Below are 24174 nucleotides of genomic sequence, written 5' to 3' on the forward strand. Positions count from 1 at the left end.
GAGGGAGAGCTGGTGTAGACTTTCACTGCAGTTTAGGGATTGTGGGACCCTCCATGTCTTCATCAGAAGTCCACCCAAGGGGGCGCCTGGGTGGCGCAGTCGGTTGGGCGTCCGACTTCAGCCAGGTCACGATCTCGCGGTCCGGGAGTTCGAGCCCCGCATCGGGCTCTGGGCTGATGGCTCAGAGCCTGGAGCCTGTTTCCGATTCTGTGTCTCCCTCTCTCTCTGCCCCTCCCCCGTTCATGCTCTGTCTCTCTCTGTCCCAAAAACAAATAAACGTTGAAAAAAAAAAAATAAAAAAAAATTAAAAAAAAGAAGTCCACCCAAGAAGTGACCTAAAGGTGAGGCAGGAAATGTCCCGAAGCTCATTCCCATACGGGGTGGGACTTGGAAGGGACCAAGTCCTCAGAGATGTAAATTAACTGCCAAGTACCACCTTTTTCTCTACCACAATCACTAAGTTGGAAGAAAAGGTCTTCCCTGAATGCATGACCACTTGAAAAGCTGGAGCCTGACAGAGACGAATTCTTGATTCCAGGCCTAACCTTTGAAGGGAATTGGGAACTTCAGACTCAGAATCACTTTTGTAAGAACATTGTGGGTTTTGCAACTTGTTCAAGGTTGTTCTGTTTGACAGCCTGTGGCCTGGTAGAGAGAGCAGTTAATCCTTCACGTTAAAAGCGACTGTGTCTGTCTTTAGGGACAGCCAGACTGTTTTTGTCAATGCGGTCAGTTCTGAAAATCCTCAGAGAGAGAAGCACTTTTACTAGTGATCAGAGAAAGGAAAACAAAGAGCATCCCTGGGAACTGCTGCCAGGGAAAATAGAGAAAAACAGCCCAGGGGAAATACACTGAGCCTGAAAACAGCTACCGGTCACCCACTGCTGTCTGAGGGCTGTGGTTTTCAAACTTTGGAAGATGTGTAGCTTCTAAAATTCCTGATGCCCTGGTTACACCCCAGGGCAATTACACCAGCCTCTGATAGGGGCATCGGTATTTTTTTTTTTAATAGCTCCCCAGGTGATTGCAGAATACAGTCAAGGTTGAGACCCCCTGCCGTAGGAAGCACTTCTCAAACTTTAAAGTTCTCATTCATCACCTGGGGAGTTTATTAAAATGCAGATTCTGGGGCCCCTGGGTGGCTCAGTCCTTTGAGCATCCAACTCTTGGTTTCTGCTCAGGTCATAATCTCACAGTTTGTGAGTTCGAGCCCCATGTTGGGCTCTGAGCTGACAATATGGAACCTCCTTGGGATTCTCTCTGTCCCTCCCCCTCTCGTGTGCTCTCTCCCTCTCTCAAAAATAAACATTAAAAAAATAATAAAATGCAGATTCTGATTCAGTATATCTGGGGAGGGGCCTACGGTCCTGCATTTTCAACCCAGTTCCCAGGAGTTACCAATGCTGGGGGTTGCGAGGTGGGAGTCAGGAGACCCTGAGCAGTACCAGCCTTTGGGTAGTAATTCCAAACACCAGTTGATTCTCTACAGTGATTTCAATGCCTACCATTAAGCCAGTGCTCAACACTTGAGTGTCAGACATTTTAAAATATAAATCTTGAAAATCCTATTAAATTTAGATGAATTTTTTTTAGATGAAATTTTTTAGATGAAAACCTAAACTCATTCCAATGTGACAGGGACCTTAGCCTACCTCTCTGAACGGCTCACCCTGCTTCAGGGCACAGTATGTCAGACCTATCGTCCCTTCAAGGCCTTCATGTCTGCCTTGCCTTCTGCCGGAATACTTCCCCCTCCCTGGCCTCATGGCTTTTTCCCTTTTCAGCTCACATATCACTTCCCTAGCTCTTCTGGACCTCTCGTTCTAAAGAAGGCACCTTCCCTCCACCGTTCTGTCTCCTAACTCTCTCCTCCACATAGCACTAACTGCTATTTGAAGTTGGTCCTGCCCATTTGTTTGCATATTGCTTTTCTGTCTACCTCCACAAGGATATCAGCCATGGAGGAAAAGCTGCTGTTTGTCTAGCCCGCTACGACACCCCTGCTCCTAGAAAAGAACCCAATGCAGAATGGAATAGACACATGTGCAAAATGAAAATGAGTGGCAGGAGTCTCAGTCAGGTATATATGGAAAAAGAGAGAATTAATTTTCAGTAAATACAAGTTGTTACTTAAGAGATCATAAGGATCTGGTTTTCTATGGTAGTGGTGATGAGTACACAGGTGTGGTTGAACCAGTGGGGTCATCTACTCAGCATAAGGAGGCTGATGTTCAGACTTCTAATCCATGTTTTTAGGAAATATGGATTTGAGAAAGCACACGCACAAGCGCGTATGCGCCAATGGGGGCGGAGCAGAGAGAGATGAAGAGAGAGAATCCCGAGCAGGCTCTGCATGGTGCAGAACCCAATGGGGGGGCTCCAAGTCACGAACTGTGAGATCATGACCTGAGCTGAAGTCGGTCTCCTAACCAACTGAGCCACCCAGGTACCCCCAAAACTTTTCTCTCTCTCTTTTTTTTTTAAAGATTTCCTCTTCTATACTTTCTCCTCCTCCTCCTCTTCCTCCTCCTCCTTCTTTTTGTTTATTTATTTAATTATTTATTTATTTTTAAGTATGCCCCATGCCCAAAGTGGGGCTTGAGCTTACAACCTCGAAATCAAGAGTTGCATGCTCTATTAACTGAGCCAGCCAGGTGCCCTTAGGGAAATCTTACTGAATTCATATACACTGGAGAAGCTGAATTCCATATTTACATTAATAAGAACATTGCCCAGTTTATTAAAAGAGAGACTGCGTTCATAAACTGAAACAAGATGCTTTGGCACTTTTCAGGCCATTTGTCTTGGTGAAAACTGTAATCTTTGGGAGTGATTGCTGAGCCTGGATTCTGGGTGTAAAAACTTTGGCATTTAGACCAACTGAATGCTTGGAAAGTCATTTTGGCAGATTATGGGTAATAGGTACCAAGATGTATCTGTGATTAAATTGGAAGGTGCAAATTCTTCAATGGCATTTTTAAATCTTTTTTTTTTTTTTTTTAAGTTTATTTTATTTTTGAGAGAGAGAGAGACAGAGTGTGAGCAGAGGAGGGGCAGAGGGAAAGGGAGACACAGAATCCGAAACAGGCTCCAGGCTCTAAGCTGTCAGCACAGAGCCCGACGCAGGGCTTGAACTCACAAGCTGTGAGATCATGACCTGAGCAGAAGTCGGATGCCTAACCGACTGAGCCACCCAGGTGCCCCTCTTCAGTGGTTTTTATGTTTTGATTTCTAGCCAGTCTTCTCTCAATTATACTGAATTGAGTGAGTACTCAATTATACTTAATTGTACTTGAGTTTGTGTTCTCAATACTGTGCTTTTGTGGATTGTCATTATGTGTTTTTGTATTTAAATTGCAAGTAGCAACAGATGATATATTGTAACAGGATTCAGTCTTTGTTAAGATTCAACAGGTAGACAGTGAAATCCAATCTCCTTTTTCTCTTTTTTTCCCTTTTATTTCTGACCTTTGTTAAAATTATTAAAAGGAGACAATTTAGGTAATACAAACAAACACTATTTAACACTTCATACACTGGGCACCCTCTGTTCCCAAAAGTATAAAGAACTGTAAAATGGTGAAGGCAGGAGCTTTTATAGGATAAAGAATCAGGAACAAGGAAGTAAGTAGAGAGTCCAGAATTGACTTGGTGTTTGGGATGGGCTGATTGGATATACTTTGTTTCTGGTCTAGAGGAGCATTTACTGGGATATGAATATTATTTAAATTTCATTTCGTTGAAACGTCACCTCAGGCAGGAGCGGCTCCATTTTGGGTCTAGAAATTTATTTCAACACCTTAATCCCCAGTTCCTCCTCAAGAGACCACCACTGTGGTCACTTTGCTGTGTATCCTTCCAAAAATGTTCAATGCATCATCTGTACTTCTGTATCAATCTGCAAAATGGAGTAATAATAGTACCTGTATCATCAGGCTTCCATAAAGATTAAATGAATTAACATATGTAAAGGCACTTAGAACAGTGCTGGGGCATGTGGGTGGCTCAGTCAGTTAAGCATCTTACTTTGGCTCAGGTCAAGATCTCATGGGTTCCTGAGCTTGACCCCACATTGGGTGAGCACAAGCCCGGCTTCTGGTGAGCCCCACTTTTCTCTCTCTCCCTCCTCTCTCTCTCTCTCCCCCTTGTGGATTCCTTCTGCCTCTCTCTGCCCATTGCTCACTTGCACCTTCTCTCTCTCTAAAAAACAAAACAAAACAATAACAACAACAAAAAACAGTGCTGGGTACATACCATGAATTTTTTAATGTTTAAAAGCTATTAGGGGTGCCTGGGTGGCTCGGTTGGTTAAGGTCTCTCTCTGCCCCTCCCCTGCTCACTCCTTGTCTCTCTGTCAAAAATTAAAAAAACAAGGGGCGCCTGGGTGGCGCAGTCGGTTAAGCGTCCGACTTCAGCCAGGTCACGATCTCGCGGTCCGTGAGTTCGAGCCCCGCGTCAGGCTCTGGGCTGATGGCTCAGAGCCTGGAGGCTGTTTCCGATTCTCTGTCTCCCTCTCTCTCTGCCCCTCCCCCCGTTCATGCTCTGTCTCTCTCTGTCCCCAAAATAAATAAACGTTGAAAAAAAAATTAAAAAAAAAAAATTAAAAAAACAAAACAAAACAAACATTAAAAGCGATTATGCATTTATTAGTATAAAGATTGTATATCAATGCTCTTTAAAATAGAAATATGTGGGGGCCCCTAGATGGCTCAGTTGGTTAAATGTCCAACTTCGGCTCAGGTCATGATCTCACGATTCGTGAGCTTGAGCCCCATGTCGGGTTCTGTGCTGAGAGCTCAGAGCCTGGAGCCTGCTTCAGATTCTGTGTCTTTCTCTCTGCCCCTCCCTTGCTCATGCTCTATCTCTCTCTCAGAAAATAAAATAAAAACATTTAAAAAATAAATAAAATAATATGTGGCCACATACATAATATTAAATTTTGTAGTAGCCACATTAAAAGAGTAAAAAGAAACAGATGAAAAAGTTTTAGTAATATTTTTGTTTATGTCAATATATCCCCTAAAAAAATCATTGCAATCATTGTAATCATTGCAAATACATATTTTTAAACGTAGGCCTCATGCCCAGCCCAGAGCCCAACTCATGACCCTGAGATCAAAACCTGAGCTGAGATCAAGAGCTGGATGCTTAACCAACTGAGTCACCCAGGTGCTCTATCTTTTTTAAATGTAAACATATATTTTTAATGTTTACTTATTTATTTTGAGAGAGGGAGGGTGAGAGAAAGGCTGTGCTCGGGAAAGGGGCAGGAATAGATTGGGAGACAGAAACCCAAGCAGAATCCCAAGAGTGGGAAGGGATGAGAGAGAGATTGGGAGACAGAATCCCAAGCAGGCTCTGTCAGCACAGAGCCTAGAAGCAGGAATAGATCTCAGGACCCTGAGATCATGACCTGAGCTGAAATAAGAGTCAGCCACTCAACTGTATGAGCCACCCTTGTGCCCCTAACCATATTTTAATATGATATTTTATAGTCTTTTTTGCTATTTGGAATTAGGTGTGTATTTCCTGCTTCCAGAACACCCCATCTGAGATGAGCTTCAATTAAAGTAGCCTCTAGCTACATGTGCTCGCAGCTACTGTGGGCAGAGCAGGTCTACGTATCAATCTATAAACTTGTCACATTCTTTATTCAAATAATACCATTCTTTGTTTACCTGAATATCATAAAATATTAATATTTTGGATGAATTTGGAGAGAAACAAATATTGTATTTAAATATCATATTTAAAATAACATGGTTTTAGCCTTTCAAATGCCCACAGCAAAAATTAATTTCTAAAAGGCTTAATATAATGTAATGTTAGAACAAGGGCTTCTCATTGTTCTTAGAGAGGACTATATTCCTTGCTGTGGCCCATGGCAGGTACCGGTCTACCTTGCATCTGTCTTGCCTGCCACCTGCTGGTTCTGCACCAGCCTCTGTGCAGGGCTGCAAGTTCTTCCTAGGGGGACCTTCTGTCTGTGAGCCATCTCAGCTCTGCTATGATTGCTTCCTCCCCAACATGCACGCACACTTCCCCCTTGCCCAGCGACTACTGTATGAATCTCTCTCTCTCTCTGTTTTTTAATGTTTATTTTTGAGAGAGACAGAGCACGAGTGGGGGAGGGGCAGAGAGAGAGGGAGACACAGAATCTGAAGCTGACTTCAAGTTCTGAGCTGTCAGCACAGAACCCAATGCAGGGCTCAAAATCACAGACCATGAGATCTCCACCTGAGCCAAAGTCAGAGGCTCAGTCAGTTGAGTGCACCCAGGTGCCCCCCACCTCTCTCTCTCTCTTTTTTTTTTAAAGTTTATTGATTTTTTATTTAGAGAGAGAGAGAGGGAGAGTGTGAGTGGGGGAGGGGCAGAGAGAGAGAGGGTGAGAGACAATCCCCAAGCAGGCTTGGCACCCTCAACACAAATCCAGTCACAGGGCTTGAACTCACAACTGTGAGATCATGACCTGAGCGGAAATCAAGACTCAGATGCTTAACTGGCTGATCCACCCAGGCTCCCCAGTGCGAATCTCTTTAAGGAGAGAAAAACGTATCTTCTTGTGTCTAAATATTGATGTAAATTATTTTATTACAATATAAAATAGTACCAACATAAAATTGTAGCTTTTTAAAATATATATATATTTCAATGTTTGTTTATTTTTGAGACAGGAGAGACAGAGCATGAGCAGGGGAGGGGCAGAAAGGGAGAGAGACGGAGACACAGAATCGGAAGCAGACTCCAGGCTCTGAGCTGTTAGTAAGAGCCTGATGCGGGGCTCGAACTCATGAGCTGTGAGATCATGACCTGGGCTGAAGTCAGAAGCTCAACCAAATGAGCCGCCCAGGTGCCCCTAAAATTGTAGCTTTTTATGTTGACTGTTTAGAGACAGCATCACATACAAAAGGAAAACATTAACTCAAAGGAAAGGGGCTAAAAATGTTACTATAAATGTCTAAAGGGGCATTTATAATAATTAATAAATTATTATAATAAATTATAAATAATTATATATATTTATTATAATTTATTATATCTATTATATTATATTATATTATAATTATTATATATATTTATAAATAAATTATACATATATAATTATAAATTATAAAGCAAAAATAATTAATTCTCCCTCCTCAGAATCTCAGCCTCAGAGTTCCCCTTTCAAAAGGGAAACTATATATAACACACATACACATATGTATGTTATTTATTCTTTGTTTACTGTTATACAGATTTGATGGGTTCTCTTTCAAATATCAACTCCAATTATTGACTAGTTGGATAGATGATACTTTGTTGAAATCACGATTGCACAGCACCTGGACCTGACTTCACAGTCCAGGTTCTCTTGAGTTCCGCGTGTCCATGGCACAGGTGCTGTGTGGTGACACACTTCACCCACCCAAGTCTATGTGAACTACCATGAAACCTTCATTCTTGCAGGGTTCACAGTGAGCATTTAAAAAAATTTTTTTTTAACGTTTATTTATTTTTGAGACAGAGAGAGACAGAGCATGAACGGGGGAGGGTCAGAGAGAGGGAGACACAGAATCTGAAACAGGCTCCAGGCTCTGAGCTGTCAGCACAGAGTCCGACGCGGGGCTCGAACTCACGGACTGCGAGATCATGACCTGAGCCGAAGTCGCTGCTCAACCGACTGAGCCACCCAGGCGCCCCCACAGTGAGCATTTTATATTCACTTGGCGGAAATGCAGCATATATATATTAGGTCCGTCTATTCTTTTCACATTAGCCTGAGGTAATTAGAGTTGTGTTACAGCCAACTCAATCAGCACACACACGTGTTTGACATGGGTGTCTGGGTGGCTAAGCATCCAACTGGGATGGGAAGCATCCAACTCTTGATTTTGACTCAGGTCATGATCCCAGGATTGTGGGATAGAACCCCGTATCTGGCTCCATGCTGGGTGTGGATCCTACTTAAGATTCTCCCCCTTTCTCTCTACCTTTGCTCCTTCCCCCTCATTCTCTAAATAAATAAATAAAATAAATAAATCAAGCAAGCAAGCAAGCAAGCAAGCATGCAAGCAAGCAATCTTTGGGCAGAACTCAGTCATAAAAAAAAAACATTCGGAATATATTTCTATTAAGTTTTAAGGTTCTCATCGAAATGAAAAGACAAAATTAAAATCTGTCTCATCGATGACCTACGCGCTGAAGCGTATCTTAGATTGGGAAACACAAGCCCAATTATTCTGTATATATACTCCTCAGGGCTCAGCTCAAGTAAGATTTATGTGACAATACTCAACCCCTAAAACTAAGTCAGGCACCCCAGTTCTATGTCTATAAAGCATCCTAGGTTCTCCTTTAATACAACCAGAGTTAGGCCATTCAATATATGGTCATGTGTTTAATGCTGTCTTACTCATAACAGTGTAAACTCTGGCACAGGTGCCACATCTCATGTATCCACCACTATATCTCCAGTGCCTGGCACAATGCTTTTCACACAAAAGGCATTTAAAAAAAAGTATTTGAATGATTAAGTAAAGCAGTTATCAGAGACTATTCTGCCTGTGTAACCCTGACCACCAGTTATTTAGCCTCTTTAGTTCTCAATTTTTGTATTTCATAAAATGAGGCAAGTAGAATAGATCCGAGGCTCCTAAACTTGGCATCACCTGGAAAGCCTTTAAATAATATACACTGTAGAGTTCCACCTGTAGACACTGATTTACTAGTTCTAAGAAATCTATTTTATTCATTTTTTATAAAGTTTATTTACTTTTGAGACAGAGAGAGAGAGAGAGAGAGAGAGAGAGAGAGAGAGAGAGAAAACAAGTGGAGGAGGGGCAGAGAGAGAGGGAGAGAGAGAATCCTAAGCAGGTTCCATGCTGTCAGCACAGATACCAACATGGGGTTTGATCCCATAAGCCATGAGATCATGACCTGAGCAGAAATCAAGAGTTGGATGCTTAACTGACTGAGCCATCCAGGCACCCCTAGGAAATCTATTTTAAAAGCTCTTCGGCTTACAGTGTGCACCCAGGGTTGGAAATTGAATAGTTCTAATTTCCTCTGGTTCTTTGTATATATTAGTCCTTGACTTAAATTTAGCATATAGTGATTGAGGACCCAATATATGCTAAATATGACCACACTTAGACTAGTCATATGAGTATTTAGATTTCCCAAGGAGTTGCTGGCTTAGAGACACATTAGTGATCTAATAGCTTTTTTTAACACAATGTTAGCACAGGATGCTGCAAAATGCTCACAAAATGCATTCATTTCAGTCTAAGGTTTAGGGAAAAACTGCAAGAGGGATGAAACTTGAGTCCATCATTGAAGGTTCAGTATAAATCAACCAAAGGGCAAAGGTATGTGAACAGAAAAGACAGAATGTGCAAAAGTCCAGGGGCATGAGAAAACCTAGTTCACTAGAATCCTATAAATGATTCCCAAAGTTGGAACACAGCCAGAGGCAGTAGAGTTTAGACGTCTCTGGAGAAGAAGCTGTTGTTACAACTCATTGGCTGTGAGCAAAGGTTTTTGAGCCAGATAGGTTTGGTTTTAATCCTCGTTTTGTCACTCTCCCTCTCTCTGTACAACTCAAGAAAATTAACTAACTAGTTCACACTCAATTTCCTTATCTGTAAAGTGGGAGCAGTAATACCTGTCTTGTAAGATTACTATAAACATTAAATGAGGCAAAATGAGGAATACATATGTATGGTTCTTAACATAGTGCCTGGTAGATTATAACCAAAAACTTGCCCAGGAAAGCAAGTTTATTGCAGCTTTGTTTTTGTTTTTCAATTTTAATGGCTACACAGTACTGATATTGTAGTTAGAGTTTTTTTTTTTAATTTATTTTTTTTAATTGTTTATTTATTTATTTTGAGAGAGAGAGGGAGTGCATACACATGCCAGCAGGAGAAGGACAGAGACAGAGACAGGGAGAGAGAGAGACTCCCAAGCAGGCTCCTCATTGTCAGCACAGAGTCTGATGTAGGGCTTGAATTCATGAACCATGAGATTATGACCTGAGCCCAAATAAAAAGTCGGATGCTTACCTGACTGAGCCACCCTGGTGCCCTGCTCCTAAAGTCTTTTTTTTTTTTTTTTTTTTTTTAATAAAAGTCATAATTGTTATTTTCATGCGGAAAAATTCAAACAGTATAAAAGAATGTTCGGGGAAGAGTAAGTGTCTTTCTCAAACCCAGGTGTCTGTTCTATGATTTGTTCTTCCTAGAGGCAACCAAGATATCCCAATTTTTGATGTGCACTTTAGAGATACTGTAAAGCACATTTGAAATAGCAAAAAAATTAGAAGCAATCAAAATGTCCATCAGTATGGGAAATATCTCTGGAATAGACACCCTTTTCATACTATTCAGCAGTTAAAAACAGCAAGTTGCAAAATGAAGTGTTCATTGTGATATCTTCCTTTTAAACACACATGTAATAGGGGTGCCTGGGCGGCTCAGTCTGTTAAGCGTCGGACTTCAGCTCAGGTCATGAACTCGCAGTTCATGAGTTTGAGCTCCACAATGGGCTCTGTGCTGACAGCTCAGAGCCTGGAGCCTGTTTCAGATTCTGTGTCTTCTTCTCTCTCTGTTCTTCCCCTACTTATACTCTCTCTCTGTCTCTCAAAAATAAAGATTAAAAATAATTTTTAAAAAATTAAAAGATACACATACAATGTTATAAAGAAACATATATATAAATATATGTGTGTGTGTACATATATAAAAGTTCATGTTTATAATCAATATCTAATGATTAAGAACTAGGTGCTCTTTATTGTGGCATTTTCAAAATCTCACTTAACCTTTTAAATATTTATATCTCAATGATACAACAGTGTGCTTAATGAATAAATGTATTTGCTTGTCTGCTAACTTGAGGGAGTTGCTCCTAACAGTAATTTACACATTGTACAAGGATCACTGAATAAATCTGTATGGGTCAAATCTCATAACCTTAGACACTAACACATCATGTGGAATTCTATGACTGCCTTGGACAGAGTGCCTATAGACACTTTGTAATTTCTTTCCCTCTTTCCTTCCTTCCTTCCTTCCTTCCATCCTTCCTTCCTTCCTTCCTTCCTTCCTTCCTACCTTCCTTCCTTCCTTCTCTCCCTTCTTCCTTTCCTTCCTTCCTTCTTTCCTTCCTTCCTTCCATCCTTTATTCCATCCTTCTTTCCTTCCTTTTCTTTTTTTTTCTTTCTTTCTTTCTTTCTTTCTTTCTTTCTTTCTTTCTTTCTTCTGAACTACAGTTGACATACAATATTATATGAGGTTCAGGTTTACAACATTAGTGATTTCACATTTATATGCATTACAAAATGCTTACTGGGATAAATGCAGTTATTGTCTGTCATTATACAAAGTTTTACAATATTATGTGTTCCCTATGCTGTACTTTAAATCCCCATGACTTATTTATTTAAAAACTGGCCATTTGTATCTCTTAATCCCCTTCACCTATTTATTTTATTTTATTTTATTTTATTTTATTTTATTTATTTATTTTTTTTTTTACTGCTTTATTTATTTTTGAGACAGACAGAGACAGAGCATGAGTGGGGAAGGGGCAGAGAGAGAGGGAGACACAGAATCCAAAGCAGGCTCCAGGCTCTGAGCTGTCAGCACAGAGCCTGACGTGGGGCTCAAACCCACGAACCATGAGATCATGACCTGAGCTGAAGTCGGATGCTTAACAAACTGAGTCACCCAGGCACCCCCCTCTTCACCTATTTTGCCCATCTTTTTACCTCTTCCAACTCTGGCAACCACCAGTTTGTTCTGTATATTTATGAGTCTGTTTCTATTTTGTTTGTTTGTTTTGTATTTTAGATTTCACATATAAGTGAAATCATATGGCATTTGTCTTTCTATGTTTGGGTTTTTCACTTAGTTTAGACCTCTAGGTCTATCCATGCTGTCACCAATGGCAAGATTTCATTCTTTTTATGGTGAGTAATATTCTAGTGTGTGTGTGCGTGTGTGTCTTCTTTATCCATTCATCTATTGATGGACACTTACATATCTTAGTTATTGCAAATAATGTTGCAAAGAACAAAGGGGTGCATATATCTTTTGGATTAGTGTTTTGCTTTCTTTGGATAAATACCCAGAAGTGGAATTGCTGGAAATATCATATGATATTTCCATTTTTAATTTTTTTGAGAAAACTCCATATAGTTTTCCACAGTGGTGGCATCAACTTATATCCCTACCAAAAGTGCATGAGTGTTCCCTTTTCTCCACATCCTTACCAACACTTATTGTCTTTTTGATATTAACCATTCTGACTGGGGTGAGGTGACACCTCAATGTGTTTTTGATTTGCATTTCTCTGATGATTATGATGTTGATCTCTTCATGTGTCTGTTGACCATCTGTATGTCTTTGGAGAAATGTCTGTTTATGTTTTCTGCCATTTTTTAATTGAATTGTTTGGTTTTCTGATGTTGCATTGTATAAGTTCTTTACATATTTTGGTTATTAACTTATGGTATATATCATTTGCAAATAACTTCTTCCATTAAGTAGGTTGCCTTTTGGGGAGCCTAGGTGGCTCAGTCAGTTAAGTATTGACTTCGTCTCACGGTTCATGAGTTCAAGCTCCACATCAGGCTCTGTACTGACAGCTCAGAGCCTGGAGTTTGCTTCAGATTCTGTGTCTCCCTCTCTCTCTGCCCCTCACCTGCTCACACTCTGTCTCTGTCTCTCTCAAAAATAAACATTAAAAAAAAATTTTTTTTAAAGTACATTGCCTTTTCATTTTCTTGTGGATGGTTTTCCTTGCCTTGCAAAAGAGTTTTAGTTTGATATAGTCCCAATTGTTAATTTTTGCTTTTTTTTGCCCTCATCTGAGGAGACAGACCCAAAACAATATTGCTAAGACAATGCCCAAGAGTTTACTGACTGTTTTCTTTTAGGAGTTTTATGGTTTTAGGTCTTATGTTTAGGTCTTTAATCCATTTTGAGGTTTTGTTTTGTTTTGTTTTTTTTGTTTTTGTTTTTGTTTTTGTTTTTGTTTTTGTTTTTGGTGTAAGAAAGGGACAGTCTGTAATTTTATTGAATTATTGTCTACTAGTAGAAACATGGGAATGTTTTAAGTATGATGAGACGTAACTGTTTCCTTAGGTATCTCAGTCTCAGTCTCAGTCTCTTAGGCTCAGTCTCAGGAACCCTGAGATCATGAGCTGAGCTGAAACCACGAGTCAGTCACTTGGTTGGTGACTAACCAACCAAGTCACCGAGCTACCTGGGCACCCCGCTTTAATATTTTATATTATTTAAAAAGAAATTTTAAAAAATGTTTGTTTATTTATTTATTTATTTATTTATTTATTTATTTATTTATTTAGAGGGACAGAGCATGATCCGGGGAGGGAGAGAGAAAGAGGGAGACAGAATCTGAAGCAGACTCCACACTCTGAGCTGTCAGCACAGAGCCCAACATGGGGCTTGCACCTATGAAGCATGAGATCATGACCTGAGCCAAAGTCGACGCTTAACAGACTGAGCCACCCAGGTGCCCCCTGCTTTAATATTTTAAAACATCATGCAGATCCATTGGAAAAGGTGAAGTCCTTCCCCAGGAAAATAAACAAAAGACTTCAACAAGCAATTTGCAAGAGAAAGGATACAGATGTCAATAATATACTTTTTAAATGCTTGCCCTCATTAATAATTGAAGTGCCAATTACAAGTTAAAAAAAGATACATTTGGATTTCAGAATGGTCAAATGAGAGACAGTCTTAAAATCAAGTATACATGATATTTAAATGACATTTCTGTTTACTTTGTTAGGGAGAGATGATGAAAGAGGGCAGCTTATTATACAATGAAATTGCAGAGATTTTCCATTTAGTATGGTTGTTGTTTTCTAATGTTACATTTTAATTTTTTAGTCATCTCTTAGTGGAAGAGGACATTGGTTACATTACTTTTCTTTTGTCTGTAACAGTTTGTTTAAAAGACCTCAATTTCCTTCAGATTTTTTTTTAAGAACATGAAAACTCACTATGTTCACTACCAGATTTATTTTCTTTCCTTTTTCTTTTTTTTTTCTTCTTTTTTTTTTTTTTCTCCATAGGTGAAGTGAAGAACTCATTTATTAAACCAATAATACAGTATCTTCCCTACAGTATAGGTCTATTTTCCCTACAGTATAGGTCCCTCTTCTCTTGCCCAAACTTTTGGGGCCAGATGTCTCAGAAATTGGAAATCATCTGATTCCAGGGGGTGCTTAGGTGGCTCAGTTGGTTAAGTGTCCAACTCTTTATTTTTTTAAATGTTTATTTTTATTTTTGAGAGAGAGAGAGAGAGAGACAGAGTTAAGTGGGGGGAAGGGCAGAGAGAAGGAGACAGAATCTGAAGCAGGTTCCAGGCTCTGAGCTGTCTGCACAAAGCCTGATGTAGGGCTCAAACCCACAAACTGTCAGATCATGACCTGAGCCGAAGTGAGACGCTTAACCAAAGAAGCCACCCAGGTGTCCCAAGTGTTTGACTCTTGATTTCGGCTCAAGTCATGATCTCATGGTTTGTGAATTTCAACCCTGTGTCTGACTCAGCACTGACAGTGGGGAGCCTTCTTGGGATCCTCCCTCTCTCCCTCTTTCTCCGCCTCTCTCTCCACCTCTCTCTCCCCATCTCCTCCTCAGACGTGTGCTCTCTCACTCTCTCTCTTAAAAATAAACTTAAAAAAAAAAGAAATTTTTTATATTATAATTTTATTATATCATCTGACTTCAGATAATATAATACATATGCCATAGTATATGAGAGTCTGAGATCTTGGATAGTACAACTTATCCAAACACATTAACATTTCATGAGCAAAATCTACTTATGTATTATGTTTACATACAGAATTTTATTTACATAATATAGATTCAGGGCAGGTGCTACTGCCAAGAGTTTCTGTCAAACTTACAAAATATATTTCATTGCAGATACGGGATTATATACATATAATACATGTGAATATAATGTATATATTTACATGTATACATATACACACATGCCTATATGCAGTTCTTATAGCCATCCAAAGATGTTAGAGTTAGTAGGTTCATTATTAAATAAACAATTAGATTTAATGTCCACCTTCATTTTGATATTTTACTTGGCTGTGTGAAGGGCACTATTTTCCATCAAGGTGCAGTGTGATAACCTCTGCAATTTGAAGAAATAATTGTGTTTTCTTTTTCTTAGCAGTTCTATGGTGTCAGTAGGGAATGGAAACAACTATTAAGAACTTTCCAAAAGCATAGACTTTACAAATAAACAGAGTCAAATTTGAATCCCAGCTCCACCATTAGCTGGCACAATAATGAAATATCAGGAGCAGTGAATGCAGATCAAACTTGGATTCAAATAGATTGCAAATTGTTAGAGGCTGGTTAGTAGTTCACATGGGGAAGGGGAAAGCAGTAGCCACTGTAGGCACAGGGAAGCTGTTAGATGCTGATATTTTATTTCTTGATTTTGATGGTTATTGCATGATTGTGTTCCCTTTATGATTATTGATCAGTGTATACAATTATGATGATTGCATCTTTCTGTATGTACTCCTTCTGTAGGTAATATTTAAATGTTTAATAGTAAAGGGGTACCTGGGTGGCTTAGTCAAATAAGCCTCCAGCTCCTGATTTTGGCTCAGGTTGTGATCTCCTGATGGGATTGAGCCCTGCATTGGGCTCTGTGCTAAAAGTGAGAAGCCTGCTTGGGATTCTCTCTCTCCCCCTGTCTCTGCCCCTCCCCTGCACTTGTGCAGGCGTGCACGAGCGTGCCCTTTCTCTGTCATATAAATAAATAACCATTGAATAAAAGTTTATTAGTCAAAAAATAAAAATTAGAATACATCCTAAAAAGTAGTGGCAGTTAACTTCCTATAATCCTCACATTCAATGTACAAAATATTTCATAAAACTCATGTATAAAATAAAAAATATTTAATATCACATATACTATTAAAATTAGATATAAAAGATAAGAGGTTTAGTGGTTATCAATAAGATGATATATATCTAGGCATTAGGAAGTGCTCTTTAGAGATCAATATGCAGATCGAATCAAATATTCCTTGATTAGAAGATTTTTCCTAGTAATTCTGGAATTCTCGGACCTGGGAGAGAGCATTTGTAATGAAAAACTAAATACAGCTGTGGAAATGGTTTAGTATTTTTATTACATATATTTAAAATAAATCAGAAGAAAACTTGTAAGCATCGCTTTTTTTTTCCCCACTCTGAAGACTAGTGTTTTGTGAAATAAAGTTTGATAAATGTTTATTTAAACAACTGGATAACTGTTGGTTAACAGTTGGTTAAGTGTGCAGCTCTTGATTTCAGCTCAGGTCATGACCTCACAGTTAATGGGAATGAGCCCCATGGCTGACTCTGCACTGACCGTGAGGAGCCTGCTTGGGATTCCCTCTCTCCTCTCTCTACCCCTTTCCTGCTTGTACACTCTCTTGTACATCCTCTCTCTCAAAATAAATAAATAAACATTAAAAAATAAACAAATTTTAATCTTTTGGGCAATGGGAAGCCATTTAGTATTTTAAGAATGAAAATGTCAATGTCCTCTCCAGCAGTGGAGGGTATGAAGGCTGGAATGGAAATAGACAAACAATAGACAATGGGATTGCATCAACAATTGAGGCAAGAGATGATGGGAACCTTAATTCTGTTGACTGGCAGCTTCACTTGAGGAGAGAGAATTGACAGAAGAAATTTCAAGGTGATAAAATCTTGGTGTGGTGGATAATGCAGTCTGTGCCAGCTGCACAGCTTGTCTCAGCTGCAGAGACCTTGTCCATATCCAGTGACCGATGAGGAATAGGTCCAGGTGCATGTACTTGTGACCTGTGTATTCCCTCAGCACCACATGCCCAGACGGGGCCTAGTGCTTGGTTTAATGCTCGACTGTCAACCACTTGGAGATCCTAATTTAAAAAAAAAAATTAAAAAAAATTTTTTAATGTTTATTTATTTTGAGAGAGAGAGAGCGAGAGAGAGCGAGAGAGCGAGCATGAGCAGGGGGGAGGGGCAGAGAGAGGGAGACACAGAATCCAAAGCAGGTTCCAGGCTCTGAGCTGTCAGCACAGAGCCTGACATGGGGCTTGAACTCATGAAATGTGAGATCATGACCTAAGCTGAAGTCCAATCAATGCTTAACCAACTGAGCCATCCAGGCGCCCCTGGAAATCCTAATTTTTAAACAGTGAGTCTTGCATTTTTAATTTTGCACTGCATCGGACAAATCGTGTAGCTGGTGTGAATGTGGGATATAAAGGCCCTGCCATCCAAGCCCATCTCAAGGTAACTCTGAAGTCATTTCTAGTTTCAGAGCTCCCTATGGAACATAGGGAAACTGAAGGACCCCATAAAAACCTGCTTTTTGCTTCTTTCCCTGCTTCTGTTCTTGCTAGGAGCTGCACCCCACTTTACACATGAGTGAGAATAGAAATAGTGTATGTCCTCCTTGTAAGGGACAAGGAGTTAATGATTTCTCTAGTATAGATAATATCTAGGAAAGGACCAGGTGAGAATGACCAGATGAAGCTATCATATGCATATTCCAGATGGCCAGCACTAGACATCTCGACACCAAGACCCCCTGGCTCCAAGGAATAATACCTGAGCCCTTGTCTTTGTTCTAACTTGTTCCTGGATGCCTGAGAGGACATGTACGCCAGACCACAATCCTCAGTAAAAACCCCAGACCCTGAACAAAGATGAGACTTTCTCCTTGGGGAGGGAAAATATGATGAGAAGTCATTGAGTTTAAAATTTTAGTTTTGTACTTTTTTTTTTTTTTGAGAGAGGGAGAGCATGTGTGTGCATGCACACACACACACACACACACACACACATACATGCAAGTGCATGAGTGGGGGAGGGGCAGAGGAGAGGGAGAGAATTTTCTTTTTACTTTAAAAAAAAATTTTTTTTCCAAAGAAAAACAACAATAGCCAATTGGAAACCTACTTATTCTTCAACTCCAATTTTGTTCTTTACATTTAGAAGTGACTTACTGATTTACAATTTTAAACAACCCTTCCCCTTTCCCCTTTAAATGTTTACCATCTACTGGTGCAGAATCCTTCCAAGGAGATTGCTCCAGCATATTATCTCCAGGTCCTCGCTTTGCTCCTTTTACCAAAAAATGCAAAACAAATTCCATTGTGCATCTTAAGGGCTTCAATCATCAAAAATAGGGGAAAAAAAATCTTTGGAATAGTCAATTAAGTTGAATTAAAAAAAAATCTGCACAAATGCGGCTTGGTTGGGGCAGGAATCCACTTGTAAATTCCTGGTAATCTGATCTTACTCCATGAATCCTTGTAATTCATCCTCCCTATCCTATCCACATTAGGATTTGAGTCCAGTGATCCAGCTGAGAGGGAGAGAATCTTGAAGCTGGCTTCACACCCAGCACAGAGCCTAATGCTGGGCTTGATCTCATGATTATGAGATAATAATCTGAACTGAAATCAAGAGTCCAATGCTTAACTGACTGAGCCACCTAGGTGCCCCTCAGTTTTGTACTTTTAATTTTAATGTGACCTAGGGCCATCCAGGAGGAGATGACCACTTGTAAGATATTAATCTGGATTTCTGCAGAGATTTGGGTTGGGGTCATGCACTGATTCCAAGGAGTGAATGCCGTTGTCCAAGAATAGTATATAAAGAGAGGGCTAAGAAGAGACAACCGTTATCTAAGAGTTCAGTAAAAAGATTCAGGGAAAGGATGATGAAAGAGCAAACTGGGAGAATTACAGAGAACCAGGAGAGAACGAATGTGAGTGAAAGTATGACAGAACAGAGTTGACATGTGTGGTATTTAGAGATAAGAAAGGGGAAACCAGTGACTCAAGGCCATTTCATCCTGAGTGTGGCTATGAAAGAAAGACAAGAGATTGGGACAGCTGGTAGGGATACAAGATCAAAGAAAATAATTTTTTTGATGTTTCTGATTTTAAAGACAGAAGACAATTGAGAATGTGATAACAAGGGTATACCCTCTTTATTTTTGCCTTCAAAAATTATTTCATTTGCCTTTATTTCATTTGACCTGACCCATCCCTCTATAGTTGCTTCAACAAATATTTATTGAGTACTATCATGATTGTTTAGGCACATGAGATGCTGAAGACGTAACAGTGAACAATACAGATAAAAATCCTTGTCATTATAGAGCATGTATTCTAGTGTGATGAGACCAAAAATAAGCCAAATAAGGTAATGTTTATAGTATATTACAGCTGGTATATGATGTGAAGAAAAATAAGGTAGGAAAAAAGGATCAGAGAGGGTGGAGGGAATTGCAATCAGGTTACCTACGTCTATATAGTTCTGACACAAGGATGTTTGATGAGGCGTAAATAGAGACTCAAATCCAGCCAGTTTGCTGGGGACAAAAGTGCTTTTTCTTGACTAATTGTGGTGCAGTTTCAGGAGGCTGAAGGTGGTGACTAAACTATTTGCCTTTAAATGGGGCAACCTTTGAAAGGTGTTTCTGGGACATTTTGAGTTCTTGAGCTTTTGAATCCTTTGGATATAAGTCTTTATGTAAGTTTTACAAACCCCATACTATAACTAAACCTTTCTTGTTCATGAAAAATTTATTATAGAAATAAAATCTTTTTATTTTAGAGACAGAGAGAGAGCATGGGGGAGGGGGGAGAGGGAGAGAGAGAATCTTAAGCAGGCTCCACACTCAGCACAGAGCTCCATGCCCCATGTGGAGCTCGATCCCACGACTCTGGAATCATGACCTGAGCCGAAATCAAGAGGTGGATGCTCAACAGACTGAGCCATCCAGGTGCCCCTAGAATTAGAATCTTATTCAGGTCCACAACATTCCATCAGTTGTATTCATCTTATCTACATGGCCTGTAGGCTGTCATAGATGTGTGTGTGGGTTTGATGAGATTTCATCTTCACAGAGTCAGGCCGCGCATTCCCCCATTCTCGGCATTGTTGATATTTTTGCAGTGATTATGTGAAGATTAAATCCGGTATCTTTTTGGGACTCAGAAGCAAAGTTGAATAGTCTATAATTCACAGGGTTCTCTCAATTTTTTCATTAAAAAGGAACATAGCTTTTACCCTTTTTAATCATAGCACATATGTCCCATCTTCCAATGTTTCTTAGTAAGAGCTAATGGCTTGGCAGCGTGGGCTAATTTTTTGAGTATTTTGAGTTGGATGCCAATTGGCCCTTTCCATCTAAAGTACATTTCAACATTTTCTCCCCAAGACAAGTCAGTTTTTACTTGTCTGCCACTCTTGGTACAGATGGTACCTATTATGTGTATTAAACTGCAGTTATTTTTTTTAAGTTTAAGTTTTAAAAAATTCTAGTCTACTTAGAGATATCAGTTATGGAATATGCCAAAAAAGGACATTTTCACTACCCTTCTATTAATGATATCATTAATAACATTTTCTTTTTACCTTACATTGTCCTTGCAACTTCTTATTTTCTTTAGGTCAACTGATTTTGCCCTGTAAGTCTCCATACTTTCTCTTTTTTTCTTTTTTTTTTTTTTATGAAAGAGAGAGAGAGAGAGGGCGGGGGGAGAGAGAGAGAGATAGATAGAGAGAGAGAGAGAGAATGAGTGGGTGAGGGGCAGTGGGAGAGGAAAAGAGAATCTTAAGCAGGTCCACACCCAACATGAAGCCCAACACTCGGCTTGACTTGAGGCTTGATTTCATGACCTGAGCTAAAAATAAGAGTCAGACACACTACCAACTGAGCCACCCAGACACCCTGCCATACTTCTCTTAAATATTTAATTTTTTTGAACATTTATTCATTTTTGAGAGTGAGAGAAACAGAGCATGAGTGGGAGAGGGGCAGAGAGAGTAGGGCACACAGAATCAAAAGCAGGCTCCAGGCACTGAGCTGTGAGCACAGAGCCCAACTCAGGGCTTGAACTCACAAACTGTGAGATCATGACCTGAGTTGAAGTCAGATGCTTAACCAACTAAGCCACCCAGGCGCCTTATACTTCTCTAAGTATGAGAGATAAGACCTGCGGTTAGTCTCAGGATTATAGAAAAAAAATCCAATTTAGAGTTGGTAAAGGAAAAGACAGAGAAGAACACTGACTTGTGTGAGTGATCATTCCAACCATTCTTTGTTTTAATTTTTTTTTTTTTTCAACGTTTATTTTTTTTTATTTTTGGGACAGAGAGAGACAGAGCATGAACGGGGGAGGGGCAGAGAGAGAGGGAGACACAGAATCGGAAACAGGCTCCAGGCTCTGAGCCATCAGCCCAGAGCCCGACGCGGGGCTCGAACTCACGGACCGCGAGATCGTGACCTGGCTGAAGTCGGACGCTTAACCGACTGCGCCACCCAGGCACCCCTCTTTGTTTTAATTTTAATGTTTATTTATTTTTGAGAGAGAGAGGGAGGAGGAGGCAGAGAGAGAGGGAGACATAGAATCCAAAGCAGCCTCCAGGCGGTGAGCTGTCAGCACAAAGTCCAAAGCGGGGCTTGAACTCACAAACTGTGAGATCATGACCTGAGGTGAAGTCGGAGGCTTAACCGACTGAGCCACCCAGGTGCCCCCAACCACTCTTTGTAGTAAGAAAGTTAAGTACTAATTAGAATGATTGAGCCTCATTGTCTTTTCCCTTTTGTTCCATTTCTCTCTGCTTCTGTCTCTCCCCACCACCTTGGGTGATCATCCCCTATGACTTTCCTTGAGTTAAAGCCAGACAACCAGTCACTGTAAGAATCCTTCTCAGTGAAAGCCCACATTCCTTCTCTTGAGCCTGTGTTCACTTGCCTTTAGATTTGTTTCCTGTATATCTTCCATCTCAGTTGCACTCTCTTTGTATCTGTTGGCTAGGGGATGCAGTTCTTCCTCAGCACAGTCTCAATGCAAGACAATTGAGCTGAAAACAAAAAGAAGAGGCTGACCATGATGAAAGTATTCCATATTCATTCTGAATTCCTTTAAACCTCAGGCACACATGCTGACACTCATGACAATATGGATTTATAAGAAAAGGAGAAAAAAGGTCTCTTCTTCCTTCCTTGCTAAATGGTATCACATATGACCATGAGAGACTGACTATACAAATGGACAATGGATGAACCATATATATAAATAGAGCTCTCATAACCTATAGCAACTTTCCCAGGAAATCAACTCCCTTATCCATAATAAATAGCCCAGGAAGCCAGCTTGCTAGAAGTTGTGGGGGCCCCCTTGGAACTCCAGAGTTGATACGAAGATTATTTTAAGCTGAAGGCATTTGAGATTCAACAGATTTAGAAAGAAGTCTTTTTGGAGCTTCCTTTATCTGACTAAAAAAAAAGCAACTTCTGGGAAGTGAGGCTACTGATTGGGACCCTAAGAGGTAAGATATCTGGGTAAATGAGGAGAATAAAGACGAAGATGTTGTGGTGATTGAAAGTGAAACGGGGGTGCTTGGTTGAGCATCTGACTCTTGACTTCAGCTCAGGTCATGATCTCACAGTTTGTGAGTTTGAGTCCTGTATTGGGCTCAGCACTGACAGCATAGAACCTGCTTGGGATTCTCTCTCCCTTTCTCTGCTCCTCCTTCATGTGTGTTGAATAACTTAAATAAATACACTTAAAATAACTTAAATAAACTTAAAAAAAAAAAAAAAAGAAATGGACAAAACATTCTGTGCCCTCTGACCCCTGATACAAAGAAAAAGTGAAAGCACAGTAACCACAACCCCAGCCAGTAGGGCAGCCTCCAATTCAGGAAACATTCATGTTCAGAGGATATACTCCCCCTGTGCTTATTGATATAGCTGCCAAGTTTCAGCAAAAGGCCAGGGAAAGCATCCAGGCATGGGTAATGTGGCTATGGGGTATGGGCATGATGGCATTTCTCTGTCCAGGCAGGATTCATCATGTACCCTTCCCTCCAGTAGCACCTGCATGTGTGTGTGTGCAAGGTACTCATTTCCTTACAGAAGGGATTATTCTAGCCTTCAAGGAGGATTGGCTCAACGAGGGGGAACTTCCTGGGCATGTAAGACCCTGGGAATCTGTAGAGAAGGTATAACAAATTTGTAGAGAGTTGGGAATAAGATAGGCCATCTACACTCCTATCTTGAAGGCCCTGATCTAGATACATTCATTGTAGGGATGAAAGCCAAGATACTCCAGTCTGCCCACAGTACCTGGTATGAGATGCTGATATCTATGCTGAGCCCAATCATGGGACAAGCCATTTGTGATGCTGGGAAATCCAGCTATCCTAATCAGCTGTAAAGCTTCCAGTACAAGTAGCCCAGAAGCAAATGTGGTTTGACTTCATTGCTGCCCGCAACTCACCTCCACCTGGAAAGACAGACCTGCAATCCCTGTGTTCATCAGCCTATGGAAAGCCTTAAAACCTGAACAACAGTTCAGACCTGTCCATCTGCCTGATCATCCCAGATGCCTCTCCTGCTCCTGCAGAGGCCTCAGGGATACAATCCTATTTGGGATGGGTTCCTCCCACATCCTGGGTGTGGGATGCAGGGTTGCCTCCAGGTGAATGCCAATGGAGGGGCTCAGAGGCCTCGTGTTGAGCTCACTGTTCACCTGTCTCCCACAAACAAACAAAAGGTGACAGCTCTGGTGGATACTGGAGCCACGTGTACTCTAATACATGGTAACTAACCCTCAGAAATATTCTGGCCCCCTCAGCGCCATCTGTGGGCTGCAGAGGGCAATTGGTTATAGTCAGGAAGGGCCCTTTGACCCTGCAAATTGGGTGTTCTCCCCTGTGAGAATATGAGGTTTTGTCTTTCTAAAACCAAAGAGCATATTGGGCATTGATATCCTACAAGACCAAGCTCTGCAAACCTTTGTCGTTGAATTCTACCTTTGTGTTAGAGTAATCAAACCAGTGCTGAGGGGAAATGCCAAATGGGAACCAATAAATCTACTGCCCCCACAAAAAATGTCAAGGGTCAAACAAATACAAATTTGCTTGGGGCGGGGCATAAGGAAATTGGAGAAACTACCCAAGAACCGCACTGAGTGGGTATTTTACGCCCTGCTAGTAGTGTTTTCGGCAGCCTGGAATGGCCGGTAAGAAAGCCAGATGGCTCATGACAGATTGTGGACTACTGAGAATCGAACATGGATTGGCCCTGTGGCTTGGACAATGGAGTGAGGGATGGTGAGGG

The sequence above is a fragment of the Leopardus geoffroyi genome, chromosome C2 (assembly GCF_018350155.1).
Source record: "Leopardus geoffroyi isolate Oge1 chromosome C2, O.geoffroyi_Oge1_pat1.0, whole genome shotgun sequence".
In the NCBI taxonomy this organism is placed as follows: domain Eukaryota; kingdom Metazoa; phylum Chordata; class Mammalia; order Carnivora; family Felidae; genus Leopardus; species Leopardus geoffroyi.